General features: G+C 29.3%; 1 pseudogene; it reads left to right on the forward strand.

The window, feature by feature from the left end:
• The first annotated feature begins 3,196 nt into the window (after nt 1-3,196).
• LOC137830782 (small nucleolar RNA R71) lies at nt 3,197-3,302 on the forward strand (annotated as a pseudogene).
• Nucleotides 3,303-10,253: the final 6,951 nt, after the last annotated feature.

Raw genomic sequence — 10,253 nt, forward strand, 5'->3', positions numbered from 1 at the left:
AGGGATTATTTTATATGTAAATTAGCAATAAATCCTCATAAGTGCCTATATTTTAATATGAAATATTACTGAAATTAGTCACTTATCACTCTCCCCAACTTAGAATCTTGCTTGTCCTCAAGCAAAGTAAATGAATATATTTGAATTTAAATATCAAATAGCTTAATTCACTAAACAACAGATCAAATTAGAAACTTATGATGCTTCCAAATTCAAATATAGAAAATTATAGACACAATCAATTTCCAGAATCAAATCAAAACAAATAAATGACAATTCATCAAGGAATATCTTCTCATATGCTCACGGGTAAGTGTTTGTTTCTCTCTATTTTCACTGAATCATAACAAATCACAGTTGCTTTTCATTTCATCTTCAAATCACAAACATATTAGAAACATGAATCTTGAGGTCTTTTCCAGGGTTGTAATGAGGTTGGGCTTCCAAAAAATATTGGTTTTTCTTAGATAACAAAATGCACATATTAAAGAAGAAGAACATATCTACAATTCAATTATAGAGAACATATATGTTATCTAATTACCACTTTCTTTCGATGTCATATTTTCCCTCATTTTCTTTCTGACTTTTCATGATTTTCATGAAATTTTTCTATCTTTCTTTTCTATTTATTTTTATTCTTCTGTTCCTTTTTTTCTTTTCAATAATAGGAAAAGATTCTTCCTATTTTCAACTTTTTGACTTTCACAATCAGAACCAACCATTCCCTTTTCTATATGTATTGCATCTATGTTCTCCTTCCTTAAACATGCTAAAGGGTAGGAAATTATATCAATAAAGGTTAAGGTGCAATATTAACAAAAAAATTCTTGGCCCAAAGGGGATAAAAAAAATGGAATTCTAATATAAAGGTTGGCTTTTTGGCCCTGGCTCCTAATTAATACAAACAAATGCCTCAATCATCTTCATGCTCTTTTATGATGCAACAAAAATAAAAATTAAGCAACCACAACTGTCAAATCATCAGTAAAACTCTCAAAACTGTTTAAGGTTCACACACTCACTTGGTTTAAATGGTCTCATTCCTTTTTGTCTTGTCATTATCTGTCCTAATCAATCATCCTGTTAAATTTTCATGTATCATAATTTTAACTACATTTGAATAGGGATTCAATCATATTTTCTTTTCTAACCTGTGTCTAATTCATCTCACTACTTAATATTTAAAAACAAATTCTTTTTTCCACAATTCAAAATTAATATTCTAGTTATTTTTAATTTGAAAAAAAAAACTAGAAAACAAACAAATTAAAACTGAAATTTAGTCAAAAAAGATAATTCAAGACTTAAAATTACCAAACTAATAAAACAGGAAATTTATTCAAAATAAGCAATAAAAACAAACCAAACAAATAAGCAAATAAACATAAAACAAAATAACCGAAAAATAAAATAAATAAAATAAGAAAAAATCCAAATAACTGAAAAGAAAAGAGAATTAGAGAGATAAAACCATATTTTTGTTCAATCCTCTATTCTTAAGAAGTCATCCAGCATTTTGTTAAAATTTTTATCTACAGTCTTGCTTCATTTGCTGAATCTGCCCCCCTGAATAATAGAACCTGTCCCCAAGTCAAAAATACATAACCTGCAAAATGATTAGGAGGCATATAGGATTTTTTTTTTATTATTCTTATTTACTTTTCTTTTTTATTTTTTATTTTAAATAAAATCAGCAAAGGTAATAAAACAACATAAAACTAAAATGTGGACTGGGTTGCCTCCCAGTAAGCGCTCGTTTAACGTCATCTAGCTTGACGCCTGTTTATTTCAAGGTGGAATATCTCTATGATCCATCCTTTTGTACACATTCTTCCCCTGCATTAAAATTTTTAAGACCATTAAAAAGATTTAAAGTTACCTCTTCATCTTGACTTCTAACTTGAAGTTCTCCTTTGTCGACATCAACTATGATTCTAGCAGTCTTCATAAAGGGTCTTCCAAGTATCAAGGAACCTCCTCATCTTCTTTCATGTCCATCACAACAAAATCCACAGGAAATATGAATTTATCCACCTTGACGAGAACATCTTCAACCACACCATATGGATACTTGGTTACTTGATCAGCTAACTTTAAAGTCATCTTGGTGGGTTTAATCTCCAAATCACCTATTTTCTTCAACATTGCCAAAGGAATTATATTTACGCTTGCTCCCAAATCCAATAAAGCATTGGCTACTAATAAAGCACCTATAGACACGGGAAGGTTAAAACTCCCTAGGTCCTTGAATTTTTTAGGCAAGCCTTTTTGAATAATGACATTGTATCTATCCTCCAGCTCTATATTTTTTTCTTCAATATAGCTCCTATTCTTTCGAAATCTTTCAAATGTTGAATCTTGCTTCAAATTTCCTGCAAAATAATTTTTAGGGAGCAATTTATCAAAGAATTTTCTTTCCTTCTCGCTTTTTGAAGGAGAATGAGGATATGATAAATCTTTTTCAAAAAATCCTCTCTCCTTATTTTCACTTTTCTTCTTTATTTTTTCCTCCTCACTTCTCTCTTTCTCATCTCTCTTCCCCTCTATCTCATCTTTTTCTTCTTTTTCAGCCACTACATTATCGCAATGCTCTTTTGAATTGGTTTGCCTATTGACTGAAAACTGGCCACTTTGTTCCTCCACAATTTGTGAAATTTGTTTGGTCAGCTGTCTCATCTGGATCTCTATACTCCTAATCATGGCCATGCTATTGTCCTGCGCTCTCACAATATTGTCCTGCGCGCTCACAATCTTTGTCAGAGCGTCTTCAACTTTAATCATTCTTTCAAGCATGGATGGATCCTCAACTTCAGGTGAATTGTTCTGATAAAAATAGTGACCATTAGGATGAACACCTCCACAAAAATCACACCTGATTGACTGACTTTGGCTTTGAGATGAATGAACAACATATAATTGTTGGGGGAATTTAGCCATTTGTGCAGTTAGTTGCTCAATCTGCTGTGTCAGAATCTTATTTTTAGCCAAGAGTGCATTTTCTAACAACCCTTTATTCTGAAGATCTTGTCCATCATGTTGGGCTTTATAATCAGTTGATGCCAATGCATCAATAATTATTGTCGCTTGTTCTACATCAAGGGCCATCATTGTGCCACCAGCTGCAGCATCTAGGAGCATCTTTATGTCAGATCTGAGACCATTCAGGAATATGCTCAGTTGAGAAATATCTTCAAACCCATGATTTGGGCATTTTCTCAATATCATCTTAAATCTTTCCCATGTATCACAAAAGACTTCATTTGCTCCTTGTCTGAACATAGAGATTTCAGACTTTGCTTTGATGTAGCGAGAAATTGGAAAAAATCTTTGCAAAATTTTTTCCTCTACATCCTTCCAGCTAGTGAGGCTCTGATTTGGAAGTGATTTGAGCCATTCCTTAGCCTTTCCTGCCAATGAAAAAGAAAACAAGCGCATATAAACATTTTCAAGATCACCTGATTGAAAACCCATTGTTCCTACCAATTCATAAAATGTATCCAAATGTGAATATGGATCCTCATGTTCTATTGCTATAAATTGATAGGCACGGATGAGAGTGAGAAAATCGGAATTTATTTCCAAGGCCTTGGTAGTAGGTATTGCAATACTAGAAAAATGTCTTGGTCCTTGGTACATGACATAATCTCCAAGTGTCTTGCTGTTCTGTCATGTTGCTTTCTTCCTAAAACATATTAGTGGAGAGAAAAAAACAGAGAACTGTTTTTTCTTTAAAAAGAATAAAATAAAATAAATTTGAAGATAAAAATAAAAACAAAATATGTAAAATAAAATAAATAAATAAATAAAACCAAAAAACAAAAATAAAACACTAAAATGACGTTAAGAGAAAATTAACAAAAATATTCAAAAAAAAAATATAGATAAAATAAAAACTAAAAACAGAATAAAAGAAAACTCTAAAAACAAAAAATAACGTACAAAAAAAAACTAGAAATAAAATAAAATAAAATAAAGTTAAAAAAAAATTGAAAACTATAATTGTAAACAACTAATATTCTAACTAACTAGCTTACGTAGAAATAAAAACTAAAACTAATAATAAAATATAATTAAAATAAATAAATAACAGTTACGTAAACATAAATAAAACTATCTAAACTAATCCTAAAAAAACTAAAATAAAATATAATAAAACAAAATCAAAATCAAAATCAAAACAAAATAAAATCAAAATAAACTAAATTAAATAACGTAAAGAAAAGAAAAAAAATAATATAAAATTAACAACTTTTTTTTTAAACAGCAAATCTATACTAAAATCAAATCTAATTTTAATAAAATAAACAAAATCAAAACAAATAAAAAAAAAATATTTACAATATTTAGGAAATTATACTCAACAAATCAAATCTGGTCCCCGGCAACGGCGCCAAAAACTTGATGACTTTTTACGGCAAGTGCACCGTGTTTGTCAAAAGTAATAATTGTCCCTAAGGACGGATATCCATCCCACAAGGAACAGTGAATTATCGAGTACAATAATCGCTAAATATAAAAACAGAACAATTAAAAGAGTTTTGAATTAATTGTGTTGGCACTGATCAATAAGAAAACAAACAAAGAATTAGTTGTTTCAATTGGAAAAATAAGGATTAGTTTCATCTCTCTCACTCTCAAGTATTTTGATTAGCATGTCAATATTAAGTTCTTTGATTGAAATTGATGCCCGTATAAAAATCATTTATATCGATTCCTCGCATATAAAATCCTTAAGAATGTCCCCTAACTATCGATCCCTCGCATAATTATAAGAACAACTTAGAACGAAGCTCAGACGTTTAATAGCAATTAACATTTCAAGTCTATTCCTAGCACTCAAATATGTTAAGTATTGTTGTTTAGGTCCGAACCCTAAAAATACCTCCCGGTCAGATTTAAGATTCTCAATTTGTCACGGAAAATTAAAAGTAAAACAACAATACCAATAATCAATCAAGAACTGAATATTAATATATAAAATATCACCTCAATACATAAGAGTTTGAGTAGATTACTCTCAATCCCAAAGGGTAGAATTAGCCACGCATACTTCTATCACCTTCCATTCTCCCAATTGGGTTACAACTCACTCTATGGTGTTTTCCTCTCAATCTGGCACACTAAGGTTGAGCCTCTAGCCCTCTATTTATCCTAGTTTTCTAGGGTTAGGTTGTTTATTGTGTCGCGCTAATGGGCTAAATGATAAAACATAAAAAAAATGCCCAATCTTCCTTTGCATCTTTTTCCATTCTGGGACCTTCTATCTTTATCTTTTTAGCTCAAATCATTCATCTTTAATCCAAATCTCCAATCTTCCTTAGAAATCTACAATTAACACCAAATTTGGGAATAAAATACTCTTATTCAAATAAAGATCATAAAAAATGTAAAAAGGTATAAATTCATAAATTAGGGATTATTTTATATGTAAGTTAGCAATAAATCCTCATAAGTGCCTATATTTTAATATGAAATATTACTGAAATTAGACACTTATCAAATACACGAGGCAAAATACTCTATTTATAGGAGAAAATGTCTTGAAGAACAAGATAGAGGGGTAGGGGTGTCATTTGTAAGAAGCCTTCTAGAAGGTAGGTTAAAGAAACCCTAAACCTAGAAGCACTTGTCATGAAAGGTGGGCTTGACACAAGCTCAAATTACTAAGCACGCCCTACTCTAGTTTATTCTTTTATTTGAACCCTCAAAGTGAGCCGGATTTATTTACAAACATTTTTGTCTTATAAGAAGACCAAAAGGAAGAACATTTGATGCTCTGGTCTACCAACTCTTCTTTTGTTGAGGTCCTTTCGATATTTGGTGGGGCCTTGTCTTGAATGATGAGATGACTGATCACAGTGTGAGTTGTCTCTTGTGTCCTTGGTCATCTGCTTGGTTAATTGGGTTGTATCAACACTTGAACAATTTCTCATCGTTTTAGCTTCACTTGTTCCAACAGAGAGAAAATTGTCATAATCTTTCTTTCACTCAATCCTTAAGGCAAAATAAATTGAGTGATATGCTATATCTCTTGAGAGTTTATGCTATTGCTTGAGCAACATTGAACAATGGTAACTCATCGCTTGGGAATTGTTTGATTGGTAATATCAACATTGAGCAATATCAACCCATAAAGCATAAGTTTGACAGACAAAAAGTATAACATATCAATATTAACACATCAAAATCCAAAGCATTAATTCAAAATGCCCAGTATGACTATCTCATCTTCTTAACTCCAAAAAATCATATTTTGAATTTCCAACAATCATACACATAATTACATACACTACAAGAAAATCATTAAATAACAATCAAATTTAGAGACAAAAATTAATTAGTCACTATATTGACTAAATTAAATACTATTTTAGAGATTAAAAATTTATTGGTATCTAAAGTGGTTTCTATTATTAATAAAAATTTATAAAATGATTTCTAAATTGGTATCTAAATTAGTTATCAAAGTTTTAGCTACTAATATTTTAATTCTAAATCAGTCTTTAAAAGACTTATAAAGACTAATTTAGAATATAAAGTGGTTAGTAGCTAAAATCTTGGTAGCTAATGGTTAGATATCAATTTAGAAACTACTTTATAATTTTTTATTAATAATAAAAATTACTTTGATACCAAAAAAATTTTTAGTTAATAAAATAGTCTTTAATTTAATCAATACAATATTTAATTATTTTAGTATTTAAAATTAATTTTTATTTAATGATTTTTTTAGTAATAATCATAGTACACATTTTTACATTTTTATTCCAATATTCAACTTCAAGTGGATATTAACTTAAATCCCTAAATTGACAACATCTCTTCTTTATTAGATACTCAAAGAAAAGAAAAAGGAGAAGTTAAACTAACAGTAGAGAAGAAAATACTTACCTTGAGAAAAAATCTAATTAACTATCTTGATCTTCAGCTACTACCTCTAAAAGTTATAGTTTATTTGCAGAATAAATAATTTCAAAATTCTAGAGAGAGTTGAGAGAAAATAGAATTCTAGAAAGATAAATTTTTTAATGAAATAAATAATATATATTTTTAACTTATTTATAAACTCTTAATTCTTGATTTAATTTAAAATTTATATCTCTATTAAAATTCCATTTCTTATAAAGAGAGTATTATAAAGAATAATCGATCATATTTATTGAATGAGATTTTGATAGATGTAAGAATTTATATTTTTATACCGAACTAAAAGAGATACATTTTATGTTAATAATTCAAGTATATATCAATCTTTTTAGTAAAAACATATCTACAAATATTAAGGAAAATATAATTAATGTATCATTCAATTATAAATGGATCTTATAAAAAAAAATGAAAGAATTTTTCGAAAATAGTCTTACGAAAGGGTGTTTATAAACATCTAAAGGTGAAATAACTTTTTTTTTATTAGTTTGGTTTTCATAAACTTTGAAATAGTGTCTATTGTATCAATTAACTAACATACATTAAATAGGTTACATCATATATACTTAAATTTAGCATCGTATGACCGGATACAAGTTAAAACATGATAATAGGTATTACCTTTCAGACTGTAACAAATAACTACTACTGAAAGTAATAATTAAGTTCATTTGGGATGTTTAGAAGATAAATTTTTTCAAAGAATTATGGGTTACAACAACTTCAACAAATGCAAAGTATTTCATATGGAGACTTGGATTGCTAATATGGTAAATATGGATAATAGGGGTATTTTGTTAAGTTGAATGTTATGCCAATTATGTCAGTTAAGACAACACGTTTTTATTAAATGCAAAATAGTCTCTACAGTGTGGAATTTGTGTAACAATGGGTAGGGCTTAAAATAGTCTCAAATAACTGTTATTGGACATTTTCATTAGTTCATTTTCTCAAGTTTAAATAAAAAGTAAAATAAAATATCAAAAACAATGTTTTGGGATCACATAAATCGTTATGTTTAGGATTGTAGTCTATGATGGAAAAGAGATTTTTGGTCTGACACAATTGAAAGGATGGACATGAATTACAAACCTAAAAAAAAAAGAAGCTAATTTCTCATATCGAAATTGGTGTATGTATCCAAAATCCTATTTATTATCTGTATAAAATTAAACAATACATATTTACATATTACTCATAAAGGGTTTAATAGGGAATTGTTGGTGTTTTAAGTATGGTATAAATCTCATACATATAATTCGCGTAAGTGGTGAGTAGAGAATGAAACACCATGGTAATATCTACTGTTATTTTGTTAGCTTATGATGTGCAAGAGATAGGTATCAACAATGTCAAAAGCATGTGGTAAAGTGCGAAAACATATGCACCTGGATCTCAATATGTCTCCTGCAAAAATCAAAATGAGATGGATGTTGCATCATTTGTACAGGCGGAAAGAGTCTCAATAACAAGGTTGCTTCAAAATCAGAACATTTGTGATTATGGTCATGTGGATCTACAAATACATAATCTCAAAGGAGGAAAAGATTCAAAGATAGACGCTTTTGTAGTTTTAGGTACGGAGGATGAGGAGGTTATGTAGTATCCATACTACAAGTGATGTATGATTCTTATAATTTTGATGTAACGTGTCTCCATAATTCTTTATCAAGATATACATGTCTAGGTTAAATGAGCTTTTTTTTAAAGTACATTTTATAGGATGCGTTATAAATATAGTACATCATGTTTATGGGTTGGAGCACCCAATGGCTCCATTTAATTAATTTAATATTAATGATTAAAAAAATTAATTAAGTTTATTTAATGATATTATTTTTATACAATAAATGTAATTTTTTAAATTACTTTCAATTACATTTATCGATCAATGTGTTTAAGTTTAAATATAAGGATATTTAAAAAAATAGTGACATTAAATAGGGTTAAGGTGGATTTAATTTGTTTATAATTAAATTTACCTAAGATAAATCAATTTTACTAATATTTGAATAGAGAGAGCAAGGGTGAAAGGATTTAATTTTGATACACATGAAAGATTGGATGATGGAAATCAAATTTAGAGGAAACAATTTTTTTTAAAAGCTTTCATGTTAGGCATCACTATGTAACTTGACATCTTAGTTAGGCTGATACCTCAAGTAACAACAATCATCTACCATCACATGAAAAAAGTATTATTAAAAAAAAGAAAAAAAAGAAAAAACAAAAAAATATGGGGGGACTAGACCAAAACTCATATGTTAACAAAAACCATACATAGGTAGACTATACCTATTCATAAAAAAATCTAAGAACATACTAGATGGAAGCCTATTATACCGATGAAATACTTCTCTATGAATAAATCCTAAATTAGCCAACTTATCAGCACACGTCCCTTCACGAAAAATATGAGTAACCCTAAACCTGATTTTCCCACAGTAATTAAGACAAGTATTTCATCGATTACGAAACATGCACATAACATTAGTCCTAACAGTAAATGCAACACAAACCAATGCAGAATCACATTGAAGCCATACATTAGTAAGCCCCACCTTTTGAGCTTCCTCTATAGCATGTATAACTCCATAAAACTCAGCAACCATAGTAGTCTGAACTTCAACAAATCTAGAGAAAACACCAATAAACTTTCCCATACTCCCAAGAAAAATACCTCCACAAGTAGCAAGACCAGGATATCCCCTACCAACCCCATGAGTGTTAATTTTAACACAGCCTGGTGAAGGAAACTCTCATCTAACAGGAAGAGAACAAAGAACTTTACTAGTACGAGTATTAATACCAAAAAATTTAATCACGTTGAAATCCAACATATCATTATTCATTGAAGCTTTAGAAGAATTTCCCACTAGACAAGTTAAATATTTAATTATCAAAAACATCAAAGCATAATTCCTCATACGCCATATCATCCAAATAGAAAAAGTTATCACAACAAGCTTAATCAATTTAACCAAAGGACTACCATCACTCTTAATAAAAGAAAGAAGATCATCCTTATTAGAGAAATGAGAAGTAAGAAAATTTTGTCGAACCCAATTCCATATATGCAAAGCATTAGAACATTCAAAAAATAATTGTTAAATAGATTCCTCGTTTTTTTCACAAAGCGTACACATAGAAAATATATACAAACCTTTATTTTGAATATGCCAATTTCTAGGAAGCCATCCATGAAAAACTTTCCAGAGTACTAGAGTTTTGGAAGGTGGAATTGATGAAGACCAAATGAATTTACCCTTACCACAGGGAACTCTTGGTGCCAAGAAAAAAGTTCTAGCCGATTTAAGAGTGAA

This window comes from Phaseolus vulgaris, chromosome 7 (genome assembly GCF_051622355.1).
Source record: "Phaseolus vulgaris cultivar YP4 chromosome 7, ASM5162235v1, whole genome shotgun sequence".
NCBI classification, from domain to species: domain Eukaryota; kingdom Viridiplantae; phylum Streptophyta; class Magnoliopsida; order Fabales; family Fabaceae; genus Phaseolus; species Phaseolus vulgaris.